At 40.9% G+C, this 26,433-nt stretch overlaps 1 protein-coding gene across 2 annotated transcripts in view; it reads right to left on the bottom strand.

The window, feature by feature from the left end:
• Positions 1-26,433, bottom strand: part of fkbp10a (FKBP prolyl isomerase 10a) — a 387,049-nt gene that overhangs the window by 18,412 nt on the left and 342,204 nt on the right. The gene's annotated exons all lie outside the window — the stretch shown is intronic.

Genomic DNA, 26,433 nt, shown 5'->3' with positions numbered 1-26,433 from the left:
TTTACAAGAATACAAAAGCCAAACCACATAAAAGGAAAATCATGAGGTGGGAAAATTAGATACATGTTTACACATTTCTCAAGTGCTTATATATAGAATATATAGGATTAACAGGGTTTATTTCTCCTCCTCTACAAGAATTTAAGTGAGAGTCGCAGCTCTCTGGAAATTCCTTTGGGTCGTAAAACTCTTATCAGTCTCAGTGTGTCCTGTAACAGGAAACCGGGTTCTGCCAGTGTGTTAGTGTAGCTGCCAGCAGAGACAGTTGCATAATTTAAGTTCCACAAAAGAATAGTTTTAATTTAATAATTAACCACGTTTAAATATATCATAATATATTTATATTTATCTGCTTTTCTTTTACTTTGAAATATGTGTAAAAGCTTATATAGCGGAACTATTGTTTTGAGGTTCGTTTGATTCAGACGTTTATTGATGTTACACCAGCATCGGAGCATGTAGCGCATGCCGAGCTAACTGCGGCTCGTTAAGTTTTTGGTAATGTCATTACATTTGTAAGTTCACCGAGAGACACATGGAAGAGAAGTTGCCTTTGTTACCTGTTTTTCATTCCCTGGAGTTAACGCGGTCAATGAGTTCTCACGGCATGTTTGATGGCATCGAGGATGACATGGTTTGACTAATAAATGTCCGTAAACAAGAACGCCTTGTGTCCATGTCTGTTGACTGGAGGGAGCTACAGTGAGAACTCAGCCTGCTCGACACGAGGTGGAGACGTGGGGGAGATGATGATCCACGCCTGCCGTCCGTCGACGGAGCTGCACGCACGTACATTGAATGTGAGCATCAAAAGATAAGACTGTGCATACAATGTTAACATATTAAGAGGCAAGCAGAACCCGGGAGCATTGCATGGTTAAACCTACAAGAAGTCGAATATTTAAAACAAGTTAAATATTAAGAAGTGGAATAGCCTTCAACTGCTAAAGGGGCTCTATAAGTGCTAAAAGTTAAATGTTCATTTGTGATGTGCATGTTTACATGTTGAAGTGATTGCTCTACTCACCAAGTTATTTACTGCTAAGCTATTTGAAGGGTAAATAATTATTTAAAGGGACCATCATAATATTTCCAATTTTTTTTTTTTTCAATTTTATTATTATTTTGGTGTTAAAGAGAAATGTTTATTCTGTTTTAAGTGAAAATAAGTTAATTTGCATTGTGGAAAGTGTATTCTTTTCACTCCTCTGTCAGAAATCTTGCGAGGAGCACCTGGTCGAAGCAAATTTATGGTGAAATGATTGTCTTTCCACTTCCGTATTATGGCCCCAACAGTGCTCACTGGAACATTCAGAAGCTTAGAATGGTGCCTATAACCAATGCCATCATTATGTGTTGGAACAATTAGGTTGCGAAGGTCTTGAGACAGCTCTTTGCTTTTACCCATCATGAGATGAGACCTTTCTGTAGGTGTAGCATTTATACGCCCGTATAAATATCATTAATTATTATTCATAACGAATTATGATCAATAATTAATAATTCAATTATTTTCAGAATTTACTGTAACAGAATCAATAATATGATCATTTATCAGTTCATCCAATGAACAGAAAGCATAAACAATTATTAACTCTAGGAAATATAATATCTTCCTGGCCAAGAAAGAATAACCCCCTAACAGTAAATTAAGAAATAGGGTAAAAGCATCGGTAACTTTTGATCGAATTTCAAGACAATAAATTTGTTAAGCACATCCACAAGTAATCTCTTTTCAAATACAAACAATACTTTATTGATTATATACCAACACATACAGCTAATCTCTAACACAAACACACACACACACATTCATACCAGTTGCAGAAAGGAAGAGAGTGAGGGAAGAGTGAGATGATGAGTGAGATGATGAAATCTCACGATTCTATGCACTTATAAGACATGACCTGGAACGAACCATCAATCATTAATTAACCCTTCTATCGTTTCTTAGACAGGTTATTAAATTTATACCAATACACCAGTTGAGTTTTAGTCTGGAGGTACTTGCTTGTCTTTGCGTTCCTTTTTGGGAATTCCCTTCGTTGCGTAACAGAGGGTTTCCCCGGGTTCGTTCCTCGGCTGTGGTCTCCTTGTGCCTGGGTCTGCGGCGTTCCAGTCACGTGTTGTGCTGGCGGATGAATTGAAAGTCTTTGTCTGAAGCTGGCTTTGCAGAAGAAACGTGACTCGAAGTCTTGTCGCAAAACTTAACTTAGAACCGAGACTCACAACGGAAAATAAAGGAAATGATAACTCAGAAAAGAAAAGAAAATTTAGATGAGAGTAGTAAGATGGCTTGAATAAATCTAACCCATCTGATCTTAATTTGGGTTGGTCTGCTCCTCAGTTCCAGGTTATAGTCTGGTTCAGATCTTCATCTTTTTCTGCCCATCTCTCTTGAGAGTGATAGCAGAGCCTTTCTTGCAGAGAGCGAGAGCACAGAAAGAGCTTCGAGAGCAGCGAGAGAGAGAGTCTAGTTTTTGGGTCTAAGGTTTTAAACTAAAAGTTTGTCCCCCCCTCCTGAAGAGATCGGACCAATTAGACACTGGCTTTGTCTCATCGTAAATCATGCCTTATCTGGGGTGTTGGTGTGTTCTCTAGCTCTTAAGCAGAGAGGACAGAGGCTACAGTTTTGACATGATTTCTAATTAAAAGAAGATCAAAACATATTATACCGATATCATTCAAGCCATCTTTTGAATCTCGGGCATACGATCATACTGATATGCTGTGGTGTCATTTCTGAACCAATTTGTCTTTTAAAACCCCCCTCATATTGACAAGTTCTTCCTTTAGCTGGGCTCATAAAAGTTCTTAGTTGGGGGTTTTCGTTGGTTAGCGTAGACCAGCTGGAGCCTGATTTTATGGCCCCGGATTGGTGATTTGACCCTGGAATGTGAGGACTCTTGTGTGAGACCTTGGTCTCTGTCTTTCTCTTAAACAGTCAGCGTTTTGGCAACAAAGCTTAGTATTGACCAGCTATTTAGTTAGTGTTGGGGGGGGGCTCTTTTAAATAGCCAGAGTGATGAGGATCATTTGACGTTCTGAACAAATCTTCTGTTTTGTTCGGCAGGAAGTAGAGAGTTTGAATTAATTTTCTGGAAGAAAATTAGTCTGTGGTTGGTTTCTTCTCATTGTCGTTACATAGGCCATCCGTTGGGACTGAACCAGCTGTTATTAATTTGCACGGACAGGGGGCTGGATTGCTTTTTAATTACTAATAGTTTTAAGCTGTTGTCTTGGCTTTCCATGCCTTTTTGCACCTCCCTTTCTTCATGTGTTCAATACTTTTTCCCTGTGTCATTTCACATTATTACACATAACTTAATTTCTGAGCTTATTTGTTTTGGTTTCTTTGTATGTACTGATTCCTTGGGTTGTTATCAACATCTGGTGAAAATTTCATGTCAATAGCACCTTTGGAAATATATTTACTGAGAAAAATTGTGACGTGTTCAATACTTATTTCCCCCGCTTTACTTGGTTAAATCTAAAGGTAAAGTTAAAGGGCACCTATTATGACTCTTTTCACAAGATGTAAAATAAGTCTCGGATGTCCCCAGAGTATGTAAGTGAAATTTTAGCTCAAAATACCCAACAGATCATTTTTTACAGCATGTTTAAATTGTAATTTTTTGTGGCTCAGAAAAACACGCTGTTTTAGTGTGTGCCCTTTAAATGCAAATTAACTGCTGCTGCACGGCACAGGGGGCGGAGCCTCACGAGCTCGCGCTCAGAGTCAGGACAATCTCATCTCATAATATCAGAACAGAAACTCTCAGTTGCGGTGTTCATTTCGACTCGGAGTCAGACAATAATGCCCACAGAGCCAGAGAATATATGCTGTATGGACATAGAACAGGTATAGTTTAGTTTAATTATGGTTATAACTTATTTGTCATCTGCTTTTATCCACTAATACAAGCCTGCTGTAGCAAAACCCGTCCGAATGATGACCAAAATATACTGACGAGTTCAGTGAAGTTTATTGTTCATCACACAAAAGATGAGCATTAGTTTTACTCCAGAGAATCTCTGTAAGAGCTGAATAAACATAGTATAAGAAGTGCGCATTAAAGTCTTATCCATAAACTCTCTCTCTCTCTCTCCCTTTCATTATCAACAACATACACAGTGAAGTACACAAAATACTCGTTACAACTAACAGTAAACAAATATACACACCTTTTCAGTGGGTGCTAAATAAACTGGTAAACCTTATATCCGTAAAATGACTCGAAGAGCTGTCATAAAGAGAGTGCTCGCACTTTCATTTCTTCCGTGTCCAGTCACATTAGGCCTGTTGCTCTGGAGAGTGTAAGCTTGATCACAAACAGTACAGATCCATACTTGAGTAACAACAGGAGTAAATGAAGACTGCTATGTTCATTCTTACATCCATCAACAACACACCTCAATCGTTTAGGAGACATTCTTGTCTACAGCTGCTCAAGCGTCGAACAATGGCGGACTCTGTGTCCAGCTCACTCAGGGCGGGTCTAGGCTCAAACTGAAGTGTCACTCAACAGTCGTGGGAGGGGCCTGCTCAATTCTACGTCACATTGCGCCAAATCTGAGAACAGCTCATTCTGAGACAGTGCTTATGATTTATTGAGATTGTAAAAAAACCACTGGGTGGATTTTTATCATTCTAGGGTGGTTTTGCTCACACACTGCCAACACACATTTATGTTTAAACACCATGCAAAAGTGAATTTTGCATAATAGGTGCCCTTTAACACTAGAAGTGCCAGAATTCCATTACTACTAGAACTGCCGCAAGCGGTCATTTTGACCGCTAGATTCCAAACTCTATATCTTTAATGATAAATACCCAATTGAGAGATTAATGGATTTATTGTATTAGGATATCTTTTAAAAACAATACAACACCAAACTGTACATTTAAACAAGTTTAATTATACATCTATAAATAATAATAAGATGTCCTGAACAAAATGACGGAGTAGCCTGTTTTCATGTTTACACTGTTCGATCGCGCCCGCCAACACACACACACACACACACACACACACACACACACACACACACACACACACACACACACACACACACACACACACCATATTCCATTGCAATCTTGACATCGCAGCCTGTTCATTACAGCCATAATAAAATATAATAATAAAATAGCATAGTCAACCTAACATATAAAAATTCCACTGCTCTCTTTATATAGTCAGTAGTAGGCTACAATTCGTACCATTTTGCGCATGTGAAGGTGATAATTTTTTTCGTCGATTTTGGAACACGAGTGAAGTACAAAGCCTATAATAAAGAATAGTTTACCATCCAAATACATCGCAAATGTTGAAACATTTTGATTCTAATTAGAGAGTTACGTGAGCCGTTATGTGAGCCCAACGCCGCTTACTTTCACTTTCGCTTGAAAGTAGCCGATTTCATTTTGGCTTGTTTATTGTTTATTTATTTGTTATTGTTCTGTTCTGAATATCATTACATTTAAATGATTTGTTGTGGAATATGTTTTGTGTATTTTTTACCACATTTTATTGTTGTGTATATTGGTATATGTATAATAATACCACAAAATTCAGTGCGGTCAATATGACCGTCTATGGCCGAAATAGGTAAATATGTTAATTTGTTTTTTTGCATTACGTGTAATTTATATGAAAAGCATTTTAAATGAAAATACAGACACTTTTAGGAAAAGTCAGGTACCAGCAGGATTTTATTTATTTTTTTCAACAAAGTTATTGCAGATATAAAATTCAAAACGGTCAAAATGACCGCCATGGCAGTTCTAGTGTTAAGGTACATTATTACAATGTAAACAAAAGCTTACTGGTAACATTAAGATAGGTTTGTCACTTACTTTATTTAGCTCGTTTTAAGTTTTAGCTACTAAACAAAAGGTGTTAAGGTGCCAATTCAAAAATATTAAAAATGTCTCAGCACAAGTATGAGACAAATGAAAAGGGCTTAGATGCTAACAATGGAGCAACAGGTTTACAGCAGCAGTTTAAAGACCTTGATATAGATGCAAACCCATCAAAAGAGACTGAGGTAGCTGTAGAGACCCAAACTGCTGTAGAGGAAAGTCTAAGAAGAAGCCAAAGAACCTGAGAGCTTACTGAAAAGGGTCAAGAACTGTATGACAGCCTAAACTAAAAAGCTTCAACATCGCTTTACAACCTCTTATGACAAATGGAAAGTTCTTGCTAAAGAGACTAGGAAAGCAATCGATGGAACATTCTCCGCTGAAATCCTGCAAACCTACATAACCAAGATCAGTAACGCTTCAACAAGTGTAAAACAAGCTTATCAAGATTTACGCCAACACACTACTCCGGATGGCAAGACGCGCCGCCGAGTAGACACGTGTGATGCTGTCTCAGGAAAGCTATTGGAACATGCAGAGGATTCTCTTGAATTAAGAGAAAATATACCAGATACTCACAAAGAACGAGCATACTGGACTGAGACTGGCTCAGTGCTTACACGCGCAACCTCCAAAAGGTCTAGTATATGTTCACAAAGTTCAAAGTTTGCAAGCATCAGTTCAAAGCAATCAAGCCTGACCTCTTCAAAGAAACTGGAAGCTGCAGCAGAGCTAGCTGCAACTCAAGCCACACATTAGAGGACATGGAACTTAAGGAACAAGAGCTTGGGAACCTCGAAGTTGAGAAAAATGTATTAGAAGAGAAGCGCAGGCAGATAGAGCGCTTAGAGACAGTTAAGAAAATGAATGCTGCAAAAGCACTTCTACAGGTCTACGAACAGGAAGTGGGTTCGGACGAAGAGATATCGGAGTTGCTCCATAGCAGTAAGCTTGTGAAAACCGAAGCTAAAACTACCCAACTAAGTCTTTCTGTGCATCATGTGGCAACACCACAAAACGCCACACATGTACAACCTGCTGCCATTGCTCATCAAGAAGATAGCACTACAGCACTTGCCAAAGCAATAACAGAGTCGATCAACGCAAGCCATCTCCCAATACCAGAGCCTTCTGTTTTCAATGGAGATCCACTAAGGTACAAAGACTGGAAAACGTCCTTTGAGACATTGATCGGTAGGAAGAATATTCCAGTGAATGAGAAGGTCTACTACCTCCGCAAGTATGTTGGAGGACCTGCAAAGAAAGCTACTGTATTGAAGGTTACTTCCTGCTAGGCACGGATGCAACCTACTATTCAGCATTGGACATCATGGAAGAAAGGTATGGAAGACCCTTTGTGATTGCCAAGGCCTTCAGGGATAAGATAACTTAATGGCCAAAAATAGGACCCAAGGACAGCATTGAACTAAAAGAATTTTCAGGTTTTCTACGAAGCTATGAAGCAGCAATGTTGCAGATCAAGAGTCTTGCAGTCCTAAATGACTGCAGTGCAAACCAAAGAATGCTCAACAAGCTTCCTGATTGGCTAATAGCCAGATGGAACAGAAAGGTCCTGGCGGTTGAAGAATCAACACATGATTTTCCAAGCTTTAGCGAATTTGTTCAGTTTGTTGCAAGAGAAGCCAAGATAGCATGCAACCCTGTGACATCTCTTCATGCTTTGAAGTCTGGTGATAGTGAAAAGGTTAAGACACCAAAGCCTCGAAATGTTGGTGCAAAGGTGCTGGCAAGCACCTCAGAAGAAAACCCAGACCCTAAAACATGTGTCTTTTGTGAGAAGTTGCACCATGGCATTCAAGACATGTCGAAAGTTCAAAGAAAAGTCAGTCTCAGAAAAGGTCAAGTTTGTGCAAACTAAAGGACTGTGTTTTGGATGCTTGAAGACAGGACACCGTTCTAAGAACTGTGAATGGAGGAGTGTCTGCGACACATGTAAAAGGAAGCACCCTACCTGTTTGCATGAAGACTGGGTCAGGGATGACGGAAAGAAGGATCACAGAGATGACCAGGGAAAGGAGAGTTGGAAACAAGCCAAAGAGAAGGAGAGGTCAAAGGAAAGGACAGATTCTAAGCAGTCAAAGGAAGCTTCTAAGGAAGCCACCTCTAACCGTGTGGTGCAAAACATGAATGGAACATACACATCCACCGTTATTCCAGTGTGGTTGTCAACAAGTAGCCCAGAGCATGAAGTTCTCGTATATGCTTTACTGGATAACCAAAGTGACACCACCTTTATCCTGACAGAAAAGGCAGACGCTCTGGACACACAGAAGGAGCCAGTGCAACTAAAACTCTCAACATTGTCATCGAGAAATGGAAGCTTTAGCTAAGTTCTGCCAGGAAGACTCAATCACTACGTCACTTATTACCTTCATCTCTATCCAATCACGTCTTTATACCTTCTGTATAAAAGATAGGTACTTACTCACGTTTGAGTTCGCAGATGCCGACGCGACAACAACCTCCATCCTCCCCACCACCACCAGGATGGTCCTGTCCATACCTTCTAAGGGGGTCGGCTGCGCCCCTGCCTTCGTCTTCAGGTAGGAGATGCAGATCCGCTACCCTCGGATTACGATTACGGCTATGGACGGGGCCTACGCCAAAGAACTTTACAATGCTTGCCGGGCTGCCAATAAATATATGCTTTGTTACATCACTTTATCTTCTGAGTCTTTCTGGTAGAAGTACAGTCATTCCAAGTCAGAAGGTAACTGGGCAGATCAGAGGTTTTTATTCAGCGAAGAAAATCACTCTTCCGGTAAACCTATTCAAGAGACTTCATTCCTGTCAATGTAAGTCACATTCCCACACCCAAGACAGCAAGAGCATGGCCTCATCTAGAGCATCTTTGAGAAGAGATTGCTCCTTTAATTGACTGTGATGTTGGTCTGCTTATAGGTTACAATTGTTCTCAAGCCCTGTTACCCAGCAAAGTTGTGTCAGGCAGAGATGAGGAGCCTTTTGCTCAAAGAACAGACCTCGGCTGGAGTATTGTTGGCCCTGGTAGATCCTGTGTCGACTACGGAGATGCAATTGGAAGCAGCCACAGAACTATTGTCAGACAAGTAATGTCATGCCTTCAGTCATCTGCCAATCTGACAAGTGAAGTCCGAAACATATGTCGAACACAAGTCAATGAGTTCACTCGGCCAAATGTTATGAAGATATTGGAGTCAGACTTTAATGAAAGAAGCGTGGAGGATGCTCACTTCTCACAAGAAGATCTTCGCTCCATTTCAATAATGGAGGAAGGAATCAAGATCAAGCCTGACGGTCACTGTGAAATGCCTTTGCCATTTAAAGAGGACAGGCCGAGTCTGCTAGACAACAGGAAATGTGCTGTTCATCGCCTTAAGTGTTTGAGGAGGAGATTTGAGAAAGACAAACAGTACCACAAGGACTACTTAATCTTCATGAATGAAACAATGACGCGTGGAGATGCTGAGAAAGTTCCTGAAGAAGAAATCAACAAGAGCCCTGTTTGGTACATCCCTCATCACGGGGTGTATCACCCACAAAAACCAGGCAAGATACACGTTGTGTTTGACTGCTCAGCAAAGTTTCAAGGCGTGTCATTGAACGATCATCTGCTTACAGGGCCAGAGCTGACCAATACATTGGTAGGTGTTCTCTGTTGTTTCCGCAAGGGTCCAGTAGCAATAATGTGCGACAAAGAATGCATGTTTCATCAATTTCACGTAAGGGCAGAAGACGAAGACTTCTCTGGTGGGAGAATGGGGACTACCACTTCGAACCATCCGTCTTACGGATGAAAGTGCTCTTATTTGGTGCAGCCTCGTCTCCCGGCTGTGCAAACTACGGCCTAAATCACATTGCTGCACAAGGGCAAGGTCGTTTCAGTGAAGCATCCATCCACTTCATTGAACGAAACTTTTATGTGGATGATGGGCTGACCAGTGTGTCAACAGAAGAAGAAGCGAAACAGCTAGTCAGTGAAGCAAGACAGCTTTGTAGCGATGGCAAGCTACACATCCACAAATTTGTTTCTAACAGCCAGGAGGTGCTAGAATCAATCCCCAAAGAAGAGTGTGCTCAAACAGCAATACATCAAATGGAGTTCCAAATGGAGAGAGCCCTAGAGGTTAACTGGTGCATTACCTCAGATCAGTTCAGATTCAGAATAGTGGTGAGTGAACAACCGTTCTCTAGAAGAGGAGTGTTATCGACCGTTGCGTCTGTCTATGACCCTCTTGGCTTTGTAGCACCGTTCATTCTAGTCGGAAAGCAGATGCTTCAGCAAATGTGCCGGGACAAGGTCGGATGGGATGAACCACTGTCAGATGATCTTCGACCACAATGGGAATCCTGGCTCTTGGACCTAAAGAATCTAGGTGATCTCAAGATAGACAGATGTTACCTTCCAGCAAGTTTTCCAGAAGACCGGAAATATGAGCTCCATCACTTCTCTGATACTAGCATCACAGGATATGGAGAGTGCAGCTACCTGAAAGTGATCGGGACATCAGGACAAACTCACTGTTTGGATTGCTCCTGTCTGCCTCGCTGCCTGCTGTGAGTGTGTTTGTTTGCTTCGGTGCTGTAAGCTCCGTCTTAGCCTTGTATTTCTTTGTTTTGAACCATCATTTACTATCATTTCTAGTTGTTTATACTACTACATTTTACCCAACATCTCAGATTAACCTGACATCACTAGCTTCTGTTATTAGTACTACTAGCACAACACGCTAGTAATTCGCTAGCCTGTCAACGCGCCACCCGTGTGCTCAGCTATTTTTTATTTATTTATTTTTCTCTCGCGCGTCCACGCCTTTGAGTTCATAAAAAGCTCAGGTGAGTAAGAATCACTCAACAAACACAGTGAGTAATGTCTTGTCCTGTAATTGTCACCTGCACTTCATGTCACATGTTTAGTATAGCCTTCTCTGTCGGCAATATAGGATTTATATGTGATAAATGTAAGGAGACAGTTAGGTTGACAGAGAAGATTTCAGAATTAGAAACACGCATCCAAACTTTAATTGAGGATAGTAAGAGTGCTAGTGCTTTAGATGTTTTGGATGCGCATAGCATAGTGACCACTTTACATGAGTCGGTTCCGACTGAAGTGCCTGTGCAGCCGGGCAAATGGGTGACAGTGAGGGATCGCTCTAGTCGCGGATCTAAAAACCACTCTTCCGTTCCGATTACCATAACAAATCGATTTGCCCCGCTCAGTGAAACACCCACTGAGAATGATTGTGCCCTAGTTATTGGCGATTCTATTACACGGAACGTGAAAATGTTTGCCGGGAGCCAGAGCGCCTGACATCAAAGCAAATTTAAAAGTGCTGGCTAATGCTAATCGTAAATTCTCTAAGATCATTATTCATGTCGGCACTAATGATGTTCGACTCCGTCAGTCGGAGATCACCAAAATTAATATTAAAGAGGTGTGTGAACTTGCAAGTACGATGTCAAGGACTGTAATTTGCTCTGGCCCCCTTCCTGTTCGCAGGAGTGATGAGATAGTCAGTAGATTGTGTTCTCTTAACGGTTGGCTGTCTAAGTGGTGTCCGCTTAATAATATAGAATTCATAGACAATTGGAAAAGTTTTTGGGGCAAACCTGACCTGTTGAAAAGAGATGGTATTCATCCCTCCTGAGATGGTGCTGCTCTTCTCTCTAGTAATATGGCTCATAGTCTTAGAGCTCAAACATGACAATCTAGGGCTCAGGTCAGGAAGCAGACAGACTGGCTAAACCGACCGTCTGCTAGCGGCCTCGCGTCACCAAGGTCAGATAAATCACATCACATAGAGCCTCTTTCACCTAGCTATCATCATATAGAGACTGTGTCTGTTCCCCGAACTTGGAAATCCAAAAAAACGTTTTAACCCATCTAAGGTTAAAAATTTAATTGATGTCCAACAAATAAAAAACAGCTATAATACAGATGAGCAAATGCTAAAGCTTGGGTTGCTGAATATTCGATCGCTTACTTCAAAAGCACTCGTTGTTAATGATATGATTTCAGATAATAACCTAGATGTGCTGTGTTTGACAGAAACCTGGCTAAAACCAAACGATTACATTACTTTAAATGAATCAACCCCGCAAGATTACTGTTATAAACATGAACCTCGTCTGAAACGCAAAGGGGGTGGTGTTGCTGTAATTTATAATAATAGTTTCAAAACCACTAAGAAATCAAGTTTTAAATATAATTATTTTGAAGCATTGGTGCTTAATGTAAAAATATATAGTGTAAACGATAAATCACGTTTGAGATTTGTGCTGGCTACTGTATACAGGCCACCAGGGCGCCATACAGACTTTATCAAAGAATTTGCGGACTTTCTATCAGAATTAATATTGACTGCAGATAAAGTACTAATTGTTGGTGATTTTAATATACACATCGATATTGAAAAAGATGCATTGGGATTGGCATTTAAAGACATTGTAAATTCAATTGGAGTTAGACAACACGTGTCAGGACCTACTCATCGTCGTAATCATACTCTAGATCTAATATTATCACATGGAATAGATGTTGATGCCGTTGAAATTCTGCAGCAGAGCGATGACATCTCAGATCATTATCTAGTCTCGTGTAATTTGCATTTAGCCAAGGCTGCAAAGCCGACTCCATGTTTCAAATATGTGAGACCTATCACTTCTGCTACTAAAGATTGCTTTATTAATAATCTTCCTGATCAGTTTCATCATCTCAGCATCCCAGATAGCTTAGAAGAACTAGATATTACAACAGAAACTTTTAACTCTCTCTTTTCCAGCACTTTAGAAACAGTTGCTCTGTTGCGCTTAAAGAAGATTAAAGAAAATAGTCCAACGCCGTGGTACAACGAGCACACTCGGGCCCTTAAGAGAGCAGCCAGAAAAATGGAGCGCAACTGAAAGAAAACAAAACTAGAGGTTTTTCGCATTTCATGGAAGGAGAGCTCAATTACTTACAGAGAGGCTTTAAAATCTGCTAGATCTGCTTATTTTTCAACCCTATTAGAAGAAAATAAACATAATCCTAGGTATTTATTTGAAACGGTGGCTAAACTAACGAAAAATAAAGCTTCAAGCCCAGAAGTTTCCAAGCAACACAGCAGTAATGATTTTATGAACTTCTTCACTTATAAGATTGATAATATCAGGGACAAAATTATAACTATGCAACCGTCTACTACAATATCGCATCAGGCAGTGCATTGTAGTCTCCCTGAGGAAACATTTGATTCATTCGTTGCTATAGGAGAGGAAGAATTTACTAAACTCATTAAATCATCTAAATCGACAACATGTATGTTAGACCCTATACCAACTAAGCTACTGAAAGAGATGCTTCCAGAGGTCCTAGATCCTCTTCTTAATATCATTAATTCATCTTTGTCTCTAGGATACGTACCAAAAAACTTTAAGCTAGCTATGATTAAACCGCTTCTTAAAAAAACGCAACTTGATCCTACAGAATTAGTCAATTACAGGCCGATCTCGAATCTGCCTTTTCTGTCAAAGATATTAGAAAAAGCAGTATCCTCACAACTGTGTTCCTTTCTTGAAAGAAATGATATCTGCGAGGATTTTCAGTCCGGATTTAGACCGTACCATAGTACCGAGAAAGCTCTCGTTAGAGTCACAAATGATTTGCTCTTATCATCCGATCGTGGTTGTATCTCGCTATTAGTGTTACTCGATCTTAGTGCTGCATTTGACACCATTGACCACAACGTTCTTTTAAATAGATTAGAACATTATGTTGGCATTACGGGAAATGCACTAGCATGGTTTAAATCATACTTATCTGACCGTTATCAGTTTGTAGCAGTAAATGATGAGATGTCTCATCGATCACAAGTTCAGTATGGTGTACCACAAGGCTCAGTACTAGGACCGCTGCTGTTCACTCTGTACATGCTACCATTAGGAGATATCATTAGGAAACATGGAATTAGCTTTCACTGTTATGCCGATGATACTCAGCTCTATATTTCTTCAAAACCTAACGAAACTTATCAATTCACAAAATTAACGGAATGCATAGCGGATATAAAAAATTGGATGACTCGTAATTTCCTACTTCTAAATTCTGAAAAAACAGAGTTTCTAATTATTGGACAAAAAACTTCCTCACGTAATAACCTAGAATACTGTCTAACACTCGATGGCTGCTCTGTTAAGTCTTCGTCGTCGGTTAGGAACCTGGGTGTGCTCTTTGATACCAATCTTTCATTTGAAAGTCACGTGTCTAGTATCTGTAAAACTGCATTTTTCCATCTTAAAAATATATCTAAATTACGCCATATGCTCTCATTGACAAATGCGGAACAATTAGTTCATGCGTTCATGACCTCAAGGCTAGATTATTGTAATGCCCTACTGGGTGGTTGCCCTGCACGCTTAATAAACAAACTACAGCTGGTTCAAAACGCAGCAGCTCGAGTTCTTACCAGAACTAGGAAGTATGACCATATTAGCCCGGTTCTGTCAAAACTGCATTGGCTCCCTATTAAACATCGCATAAATTTTAAAATATCGCTGATCACTTACAAAGCACTAAATGGTTTAGCTCCGCAGTACTTGAGCGAGCTCTTAACGCATTATAGTCCGTCACGTCTATTGCGATCTCAAAATTCCGGCCAGTTACTAATACCTAGAATATCAAAATCGACTGCTGGCGGTAGATCCTTTTCCTATTTAGCACCAAAACTCTGGAACAGTCTTCCTACCATTGTCAGGCAAGCAGACACACTCTGTCAGTTCAAAGCTAGACTAAAAACACATCTCTTTGACCTAGCTTTCACATAATACATTATAGATTTCTATAATTTAATGTTAGGCTGCATAGATTAGGTCAGCCGGAACCGGGAACACTTCCCATAAATCCTGATGTACTCGTTACATCATGAAAAGAATGGCATCTACGCTAATTTTAGTGTCTGTGTTTATCCCGAGGTTTTCCTGCAGCCTGCCGGATCCAGGCCATATCCAGATCTGACGAAGGACCTTCGCCTGGACCCGATGTCAACGCAGTGCTGAAGTGCCAACTAGTCTCTCCCTATGGAGGATCCCTTTACCACTATACAGATAAGGCATTGTCGGGAAATTTCGTTTCGCGTTCCTACCCCAAAGCAACAAAATAAAATAAAATTCTTTATCAAAATTTATAAGGAAAGACAAGTACTTTGTTTAGGCTTGGCTTGTAGGGAATTCCAAACCTGCGTATATTCTAACGCACATAACTATAGAACCCATTCTAAATGTGCATGTGAACGCCATCAGCGTTTCTCACAGGTTAGCGTTTAAAGTCTGTGTAGAGGGAATGGTGTCGTCTTAGCGGCCCCTAATTTAATAACAAATGATCGTTGCGACGGAAGCAAATCAATCAAAACTAACTTTAGATGGAAAATAACTTAACTCGGCTATAAAGCCAAAACAATCTCTGATACCTTAAATTATACGCTTATCTCTGTAAAGCTGCTTTGAAACAACCTACATTGTTAAAAGCGCTATATAAATGAAGATGACTTGACTTGACTCACTGTGCTTTGGTGATGGGAAAAGCCAGAGTGGCTCCTACGAAAGTCACAACCGTTCCAAGACTTGAGCTTTCAGCAGCTGTTGTTGCTGTACATAGAAGTGATCTGCTCAGAAAGGAGTTGGATATAGCAGAGGTCCAGGAATTCTTCTGGACTGACTCCAAGGTCGTCCTTATACGTCAACAATGATGCAAGAAGGTTCCATGTTTTTGTGGCAAACCGCATTCAGCGCATCAAGGACAGTACCAAACCAAGTCAATGGAGATACGTGTCCTCGGAAGAAAATCCAGCTGACCATGCGTCAAGGGGCCTTAAGGCAAAAGAGCTCATTGCCTTTAACTGGTTTAACGGTTCAGATTTTCTTTGGTGTGAAGAGCTTCCCAGTGGAGATAGTAAGGTGGGAGACATTGCAGTTGAAGACCCAGAAGTTCGTAGGGTCTTTGTGCATAAAACATTGTCAACAGAAGATTCACTGCTTAAACGCTTACTCAAGTTCTCCAGCTGGACGAGGTTGGTCAAAGCCATCGCTAGACTTAAGCGATGTGTCAAAGAGTTCAAAGGGTTGACATCAAGAACCAACGAAGCCAGCAGCCTGGAAGAGAGAGAAGATGCAGAACTTACCATCATAAGCATCGTACAGAGGAAGAACTTCTCTTTGGAGATTCAAAGTCTTCAGTGCAAAGAGGAAATAACCAAAGGCAACCTGCAAAGGCTAAATCCTTTTGTGGATGGACAAGGCATCCTCAGGGTGGGAGGTCAATTAGAGCATGCTGTTCTGCACCCTCACATCAGGCACCCGGCAGTCTTACCAAAGACCAGTCACATAACAAAGTTACTGGTTGCACACTACCATCAGCGAGTGCAACACCAAGGACGTGGCATTACAATGAATGAGCTAAGGGCTAACGGGATCTGGATACTTGGATGCAGTCATGTGGTGTCGTCCTACATCTACAAGTGTGTCAAGTGTCGAAAGTTCAGAAGGTGTACAGAGGAACAAAGAATGGAAGACTTACCTCGTGAACGTATGGAGACAACACCCCCCTTTACATATTGTGGGATGGATTGTTTCGGGCCATTCTACGTTAACTCCCTGGGGTCGGCGGTATCGCTGGCGAAACCAGCTCACTTTTGTTCTTATTGACTCAAATAAAATTTTTTGTCATACAGGCAAGTGTTGTACATAATTTAAAACTGTTAAATGTCTTCTTTTATTTGTGTACACTCATAATAAAAACAAAATGTTGTGTTTTTCGTAAAATAAAGAAAATAAACATGATACGCGTTCTGCCGTCTCTCTCAATGAGAAACTGATTCTGAAAAGCGACATGAAAATGACCTGTAACTCAGCGAATTTTTGTCACACAGACTTGAAACACATGTCTATACAACGCTTGGAGTCTCTATTTTTAAAGTATGTAAATTATATAAAAACAAATATTCTCTTTTTAAGTAATCCGTATGAAAGCAGCGGCATGTACAGTTTCTCAAATGCGTCCTAATTAACTATAATGTGACCACGCCCACGCGCGCACGAGCGATTGACATGCAAATGATCCATGCGGCAGAACGCAGACCTGTAAATGCCCTCATTACCTCAAAACTAAGAATCAGAGACTTCGGTAACTCACTTTTCTGCTTTTCATCGAGTTTGGAAGACTGTGTTTGTGCTGTGCTGTGCTGTTTACCTTGGATTTACCTCAGAAAAACGCGATTTGAAGATGAGAAGATTTTTAAGGTAAGACATGTTAAACTTGTCGTGCCAGATTAAAATGTATGTTATGAAATGAGTTTGGAGTAAAAACATGAACTAAGCCTAATATCGTACATGTATGTATCTATAAATAGACAGAAACATGTTGAAATGTGAACTAGACTGGTAGGCAACCTTTCAGTGCTAAATGTAAATAATATATTGCACTCAGTTTTGAATAGCTTATGACACTGATTATAATGCTAAAATACTTCCTTATGCGTAATGTAGCTTGTTTGCGAATATCTGCTTAGGTTATATAATGTGATTTAGTGCAAATATATTTCAACATCCGGTAAAATATGTGATACTGTCTACATTATATTTTTATATAAATGTTCGGTTTTGGTTAGCCTATGACACGCTTCAATACTGCCTTATGCATAGATGTTTGTGAATACAGGTGTAAATGTTTTAAATGTAGTGATGTGTGTTGTTCGCGAACGATCCGTTCATTGCGTGTCACTAAATGCGTGCGGATACCCATCAACAGATACTCGCGGTGACGCGGTCTATGGCCCATAAATAGATATTTTTCCGTCCTATGGCATCAAGCTCTCCTTCTCCAGCACTGCAGAGGGGCACGCAGGTGTCCTTCAGTTCTCAGTGCGATCGAGAATCATACTGAGTAAGTCCACAGACGTAATATTTTACGGATGAAATGTAGCCTAATCGTGTTTGGTAACCCTTCCTTTTACAGTCCCTTAATTACTAGGTATTTACCTGGTAAATATATGGTAAGTTATAGTTGGTTATTGGTAATTACCACAGGTAACAAGTATGTAAATGCAGAGAAACTACAAACTAATTACTGGGTATTTACCTGGTAAATATATGGTAAGTTATAGTTGCTTATTGGTAATTACCACAGGTAACAAGTATGTAAATGCAGAGAAACTACAAACTAACTACTAAGTATTTACCTGGTAAGCATATGGTAAATTATAGTATTTTAGTGTGTAATTACTTAAGGTGATTAGTATGTAATTACAGAGAAACTACCAGGGGAAAAAAACACCACTGTTAAATATCAACTCAACAAAGTACTGTGTACTTTTTACCTGTTTAGGTTGGTAATAACTCCGATTTAATTGTGTACTTCCTCAGAATGTAGGCAGACAATTTTTAGAAACACCTCCAGTATTTAGGCCTGTCGCGATAGTCGATAAGTAAATTAATCGCACGATAAAAAAAAATGAGCTCGATAATTTTCCGGCCGCGATAATTCCATTTGCATGCTTGTTTGTTTTCCTCGTCTCTCTCTCTCTACCAAAGAGACTGGATGACCACTCTCGGTTTTTTAGCGAGGACGAGTGAACTCTCTTGTCAGTTGCATGGTCTTTGTGTGGGGAGGCGGTGTTGTGCCGAATTTCTACCCCCGCCAAATTATTACCCCCCTAGTATTGGTAGGTTTAGATTAGTTGTGGGGGAGGGATTAGGATTAGGGGAGGGATTAGGATTAGGCAATCAGGTACTGACTTCAACGAGGGGGGTAAAAATTTGGCAGGGAGTCGAAATTCGGCACAACAGCGGCACGCGGCGCCTGTCAGTCACATGGGCTGAGTCCCAATTCGCCTACTTATACTACGACCTAAAAGTGTGTACTTTTTTTGTGATGAAAAAGTACATACTTTTGAGTGTGTAGCAAAAAGTATGCACGTTCTGGGACATACTTCGATGACGTCATGCAACGTGAACTTGAACGTGGTTGCCTAGTTACGCACACCGCGACTGTTAACAAAACATTTAACATTTCATTCATTCTTATATATCCAATATAATTTTATTTACTATTCCCGTCTTTTTTTCCACAATACATTTACAATGTGTTTACCAAATTGAGGAGTGAAGCAGGGCGTCTCGTAGATCAACCAAACGCAGGTCGTTTGTGAGGCGGCTGGTTCTGACGTTCATGTGCAAATGTGTGTAACGAAAGCTAGCGCTACTTATTTTCTGAGTTAAAATATTTAAAGTTTATAGTGTAACTATTGTTTAACGTATTTTATACTTAATCTTATACTTATGTATAATACTTAAAAATACCCCGATGAAAATGAACCATGCTTTTACTATAGTAAAAGTGTAGTAACCATGTTTCTTTGGTTGGACTGATAAAGTTAACATATACAGCCACAGTATTACTACAAATAAGTCAGACAGAAACATCAAAAGTAATACATAAAAAAAGACACTTGCATGACACTGTACTAGAGCCTTTTTATTTATTGTTTTGTAGTCTGCAATGAGGCGCTCGGTATCTTCATCGGACCCTACAAGATAAACACGGTACTTTTTTGGCACAACATAAACCCATTAATATTACGAGACAATAAAATATAACTTTAATTAGGGTTAAACATTTGAATTCTTACACTTAAAAACTGAGGGCGCATCTCCGTTTCTGCATCCGACTGCCAGGTTTACATCACCACTATCACCGCAAAGCTCCTCCCTCCCGCACGCAATGGGTTGTGGGCAATATTAGCCGTTAGAGTGTGCATTGATCTGCACTTCGAATTCTAACCGGAAATAGTAGACCATCCGGGTATCTTTGGAATACTCATTTCAACATGCTATGATTTGGGACGTACTAATTCTAGTTTCGCATACTATTTAGGACGGATAGTATGCGAATTGGGACTCAGCAATGGTCTTTGTATGGGAAAGCGCCGGCGGGACTGTTTGCGGCGATTGCCGGGAGAGAGAGAAGACGCTAGTTGTGAGTTGCGACCAGGGCCGTTTGAAGGAATTTGGGGGCCCCAAGCAAAATGGACATGGAGTCCCCCCCAATAAAAAATATATTATAATATGTAACCATATGCAATCCGTTCGAAAAAAAGTTGCACTAACTGTTTGTTACAAGCAGCATTTGCCGTCAGGCAGGTAGCTAACATAAACATATTTTTTTTCTAGCCTACGGTAGGCTGCCTACCTGCTGCAAAATTACACTATTTGTACAAGACAAGTGGAGCTATTTTATCCAGTGTAATTTATCACTTACCACAAGGGGTGTAACAAAATTCACGGTTCGGTTCAATACGATACACATGTGTTACGGTACGTTTTCGATACAGCAAAAAGAAAGAAATGCCAGAGAAATTTCCTTGATTTATTTATTTTTCTTCTTTTTTTTTTTTATTAAAACTAACATCATAAAATATGATTATTTATTTTTTACTTTGAGCAATTCTGGAGCTATAGGCTAATTGACTCTTCTTAGGAGCATATAAAACAAAACAGCTCCTTGGAAAAAATGAAATGTAATATTGTAGTTTATTTGTAGTAGTTATAAACAAATGTTTATTTTAGTTCAGATTAACATTTGAGGGCATTGTATTCATAATGTCAAAATAAAACCAACGTAATGTTACTTGAAGGCATTATAGCCTAGCCTGCTATTCCTGCCAAACTATGTGAATGTTTCTTACTAGATCTTGCAGCGATGTTATTACTTCTGTGGCGAATTCAAATGCTTTCTTTACTGGATCTCTTATTAGTGCTGTGTAGTAACAGTTTCGCATGATCACGATCGGCTCGCGCTGCTTTGGTCCAAACTGATAAACGGTCCTTCAACCACACAATAACGAGCAGTTTCGTTCCGCTTGCATTACGTTTGCCATTTGATGTTGGGCAATGTTGTGGTCGCGCCGGCGTCTCTACATTATGAGCGCGCTTGCCACGCACAACGCGCCTACATTTGAAATAACGAAATTTTGGTCGGAGGAAAAAATTATTTCTATAAATTATATATTAATATTTTGCCGGCAGCAGAGATCACGCAGTTGGCTGGCTGCTGTCAGCGACTACTGAGAGGGGCCCCTTGAGGGGGATTCCGATAACAGTGTCATTCCACTTTACTGCATTGACTATCAAAGGGGCGCTTACACAGTTTGTCGTTGCATTTTATTCTTAACCAGTCGTTGTCTTGGGGCCCCAGGCCAGCTCGGGGCCCCAAGCAATTGCTTGGTTTGCTTGCCTTGTCGCGACGGGCCTGGTTGCGACAGCGAGCCCGATCACATGAAAATGCGTATCTATACCACGAATGTTATTTCTCTTGCCATTTATACGCCAAAAATAGTTTTTGCGTGCATATGATACGCTCTTTATGGCGTGTAATACGCACGCACTCCTCACCCCTAATCCTAACCAAGTATTTATAGTGCGTAGCATACACACGTAATAAAGTGAGTCTCCGTCTTCCCGACAGTACACAATCACTTGACAAAGTAACAGGAGTAACAGTGCAAAATTGTGCGATATGGCTTGTTGAGGCTGTTTTTTATTTGTTTACAAAGGTCCTAACTGTCAGTTTTGCCTGTTATGGAATGTATCACTATTTATGCCTAATGTCTAAAGCCTAATGTTTAATATTTTTTAAAGTGCAATTTTGTTTACATCCATTTTATTTATTAACAGACATTTATTTTGTTAACAGACACTAAGAGTCCATTGCTTTTATTGTTTTTGGTTGATTTGTTCATTTTTTGGATATTTAACATGTTTTCCGTTTTCAATGTTTAATATTCTTTAGAAATAAAAGTTTATAGATCGTTGAAAAGGTGTACCTGCATTATTATGCCATTATAATTATATTAAATGAAAATGGTCTCAGAACGACAATATTATCGTTTATCGCGATAATTTCTTGGACAATTTATCGTCCAGCAAAATTTGTTATCGTGACAGGCCTACCAGTATTACCCATCAATTCAAGTTAGGTTCGTAGTTATCCTAGGGTTATGTTGGTAACAGTCCATGTTTATTTATTACTATCTTGAAATTAAGACGGTAGTTTCCAATAAATTACCTTGTCTTACATAGTTGTTGTTCATTGCTACACCCATTTATAGAGGGTTAATCAAATAATTTACCTTACACTTACTTGGTAACTACCCTGCAGGAACAGTTTTCCCTAATGTCATGGCACATCTTAAATACTGGGTATGTTCTTATGTTTTTACAATTTACTCAGTAAGTAAAGTGCAACTGTACTGTAAAATGAAGCCTTGTTTATTTCAATGGTATTACCGGAATTGTACCATATAACTTGATCATTCCCTTTTCCATATAGGCACAATTTTTTACCTCGTATGTCCTGCAACGTTACCAAGGAAAACATGAAAATTTAGTTAGTAAGTAAAGTGTAACTGTACTGTAAAATGAAGCCTTGTTTATTTCCATGGTATTACCGGAATTGTACCATATCATTCCCTTTTCCATATAGTCACATTTTTTTTTTTTTTTTACCTCGTATGTCCTGCAACGTTACCAAGGAAAACATGACAATTTACTCAGTAAGTAAAGTGCAACTGTACTGTAAAAAGAAGCCTTGTTTATTTCCATGGTATTACCAGACTCTTACCACATCCTTTGCTACTGCTTAAACATTTTTGAAATCACAAACTTTTACCGTGTGTTCTGCAACTTAACTAAAACATTCCAGCCTGGTCTCATTGTTAATACGTAGTATTAATACGTAATTTTCAAAGATAGAAAACTACATAGGCTACAATTATGAAGAAAAACAACATACGTGTAATCACAATAATTTATTGCGAAATGTCAAAACCGGTACCAAAAGTCGTTCACATGACGATGTGTTGCAGTCACAGTCCTCTCTTTCAGTATATAATAGTTTTGAATGAGGTACAGATCAGAATTTAAATTATTAATCCATGAAAATATTAATCCGGCTTCGCTCTGTGTGAAGGTGCGCGCGCTTCTCCATTTCAAATGTAGTTCCCTTTCGAAAGGGAACTCGCACTGCGTCGAATGACGCTTTGGGGGAACGCCTCAGGCGTGACAGGTGTCTGAAATCACTATCAAATCACGGCAATCATAATGACCGGCGACAGCCCGTGAATCATTAACGTGAATGATTAACGTGCGACCTGCAAATATAAAAGGGCGCCTTGCAAACATGACATCTTTTCGTCTTCAGGGACTGTCTGTTTGATTATCGCTGGGAAAAAAGTCGGCAAAGAAAAGAATATGAAACGCACGGAGAAGGCTGAAAGCTTCAGGAAGTGTGCAGATCCGTGCCCAAGGTATTTGACGCCGGGTGATACACACGAACTGTGCGTTCTCTGTCTGGGCAAAGAGCACGCACAGGCGGCTCTTGAGGGAGTTTTGCTTTGAAGACGCTCCGCTCTCGTCTAGCCCTCTTCTCGAGTGAGGAGGGCTCACCATCTGTACCTCGTGGCTCAGGTCCCGCTCGCGCTGAGGCAGAGCGGCGACTCGCATCATGGGGTTCCCAGAGGGATCTCGCCGATCGCCTTGAGAGGGGTGTTAACCTCTCAGATGATTCGGCGGATGACGAGGGTGAGTTGCAGGTGGATGACGAAGAGGATTTTTCTCCGACTATTCCTGCAACAGGTGCTCTTCAGGACGGGCAGGTGATGGATGATGAGGAGGTCATTCAGGTGGACCCTGAACCCTCTCAGCCACCCTGCCCCGTGTATGCTGAGCTGCTGGATGTAATGGAACGCGCCACTGACAGGTTGCAACTGCCATGGCGGCGCGTTAGGGGAGAAGTTGTTCGTGGCAGGCTGGACGATCGATTTCTCCCCGGCCATAGACCACCAGCTCAGGCGAGCCTTCCATTTCTTCCCGATCTCCATACAGAGATCGAGAGGGCATGGAAGAACCCATACTCTGCTCGGATCCACCGACATCAGCGGGCTAGTTTTGCTGATGTTGAGGGGATCGGCGAGTATGGGTATGTGTCGATGCCGCCCATTGACGAGACGTTTGCGAACCATCTCGTGTCTGGGCGGGCGTCGACGCTGAGTGCTCCAGCCCTGCCATCCAAACCGCTTAAGACCACAGCGCGTCTGAATGGCAGAGCATACACGGCAGCGGGTCAGGCCGGTGCTGCCCTGCACACTATGGCGGTGTTGCAGGCGTACCAGGCCGACCTGCTGGGGGATCTCGACCAGGGGGCAGGGCTGTCCCCTGAAGCGGTGGCCGAGCTGCGCTGCACCACAGATCTTGCTCTCCGGGCCACTAAACAGACTGCCGCTTCGATCGGTCGATCAATGGCGGCAATGGTGGCCACGGAGAGGCATCTGTGGTTGAACCTGGCTGGCATCGGGGAGAAAGAGAAGGCCTTTCTCCTTGATGCACCGGTTTCGCCCTCTGAACCTTTTGGCACCTCCGTGGAGGCGGTGGTCGGAAAGTTCAGGGAGACGAAGACGCGCTCAGCGGCGTTTAGGACCTGTATACCGCTGAGATCCGGGTCCGAGCCCAGACAGGCGGGAGAGCCTGGCCCTTCACGACCTGAGGGCCGTAGACAGGGTCAGAGAGCTAGTGTCGCCTCTCGTGCACCCCCTCCATGTAGGAGCAGGTCACAGAGGAGGCGTGACTCCCGCAGGAAAAAGAAGGATCTGAGGGAGGTGATCCAGTACAAACGATCACAGCGTTAGTGATGGATCATCTCCTGGAGGGCGTTACAATCCCAGCCTCTCCTCTTTTTCTCGACTCCCCAGGCGTTTCTTACACCAGGCCTGGGGCTGGGCCTATGATGAGAACAAAGTTCTGATGGCCCGCCCTGGCTTGGTTGGTGAGAGCGCCTCTTTCAGGCATGTAAAGTGATGGACCCCAGGTTCATAAAGAACTCTCTGGCGAGTCTTCACTCTGCACGCCGCAGGTGAACTGGTTGGTTTTTAAACATATTTCTGTGTGCATACTAACACTGATTTGTTTTTCTCTACAGACCTTGTTCCCTGTATAGATCTAGGGCAGGGCTATTCAATTAGTTTCATTCGAGGGCCGCATTATCAAATCGAAAAGTTGAGGTGGGCCGGTGGGTTGGTTTGGGGGTTTATCTTATTTATTGAAACATAACAGTTTCAATAAATAAGCTAAAGTAACCCTAAAGAAGTGTGGTATTTACTTGGAAATGAGGTACCCAACAGTATGCAAATATATAAAACCATAATAAATAAAAACTTGATAATTTACAGCTGTGTACAACTATTTTCCTTGGAACAAATAAATTATTTATACAAACTTATAGCTGTTGGTGAGAAATAATAATTATTTTATTAATAATAGTTATGCTTAAATGAAAATATTCTGACAGTGAGACTTGTTAACAGGCTCCCACTGTATAAAAAATGCCTAAACACAAGTTAAAAACTATACGCACCTTTACAAAGAAACTGACATAATTTCATAACAAGCATTAAATATATATTCCTCTACCCACCTAATAAAACTAATGCAATATAAATCACTATATTTACTATTAAACTATATAATATTATAGTATATATTTACTATATTTATTTATTACTACATAGTATTCAATATAAATATTGCACATTTCTGCCCAACCATGGTAAATTACTACAGTAAATGTGGTAAATGTTTGTAAGGGTGATTAGGGGATTAAAAGTCTTCTAATTTCGTTCATGCCACAATGTTTCTCCTGCTTTCCTCATCAGTCTTGTTGGGAATGTTGAGGCTGTTTCATCCGATTTATTACTAATTAAATCATCGAGTGATTTGTGGTTTGTAACAGAAATGTTTCTGTCGAACTGAAACGCTTCCACTGGTTGTCGCAACGCTGTTTAATATTAGTGTGTCCGGGACCGGGAGTAAACGCAACTCCGCGCTGGGCCGTGTTTAAACAACTAGTGAAACAACTGAAAACATCGCTATTTGTTGTAACTGTACTGAACGAGAAACCGCTTCAGATGATTCAGTGACGGAGCGGTCCGAATGAATCCGAATAGTTTTAGACCGTTATGCAAGCGCGTTTAGAAAGAATCGAACCAAAAGAATGATTCATTCACGAATGATTGGTAGCCTATCGCTGATTCAGTCAACATAAATTCGGGACACATATAATAACTGCTGAAATATTCACACGTAAAACGTTTCTCAGGTCAATCGGAGCGAAAAGAGGAGGAGGGAGGTTGGTGCCGTCGGGCCGCATGGAGATGATTGGCGGGCCGCCAATTGAATAGCCTTGATCTAGGGGGTCATTCCTAGAGGAGCAATGAGGTAAGGTATTGGACTTCAGGGCCCTGAAGCCTCCCCCCAGCTTGTGGCTAGAACGATTTAGGGAGAAGCTCAAAAAAAGTTTTGGCTCCCGTGCTGAGTAGGTGATGGCCTTCCTGTCATAATATTTTATATGCGTGGTGGGCCACCACTCATTTCTATTTTAGCCTCAGGGTGTTTAGCCACCCAGGGGTAGAGTAGTTGGTCTTCCTAAAAAAAAAAAAAAAAGAGCTTTTTTGCTTTAGGTTTAGACTGACGCTGGCGCTTCAGATAGA

Source organism: Scardinius erythrophthalmus (genome assembly GCF_964197995.2).
Source record: "Scardinius erythrophthalmus genome assembly, chromosome: 10".
Taxonomy (NCBI): domain Eukaryota; kingdom Metazoa; phylum Chordata; class Actinopteri; order Cypriniformes; family Leuciscidae; genus Scardinius; species Scardinius erythrophthalmus.
This window is presented reverse-complemented; position numbering and strand designations above follow the sequence as displayed.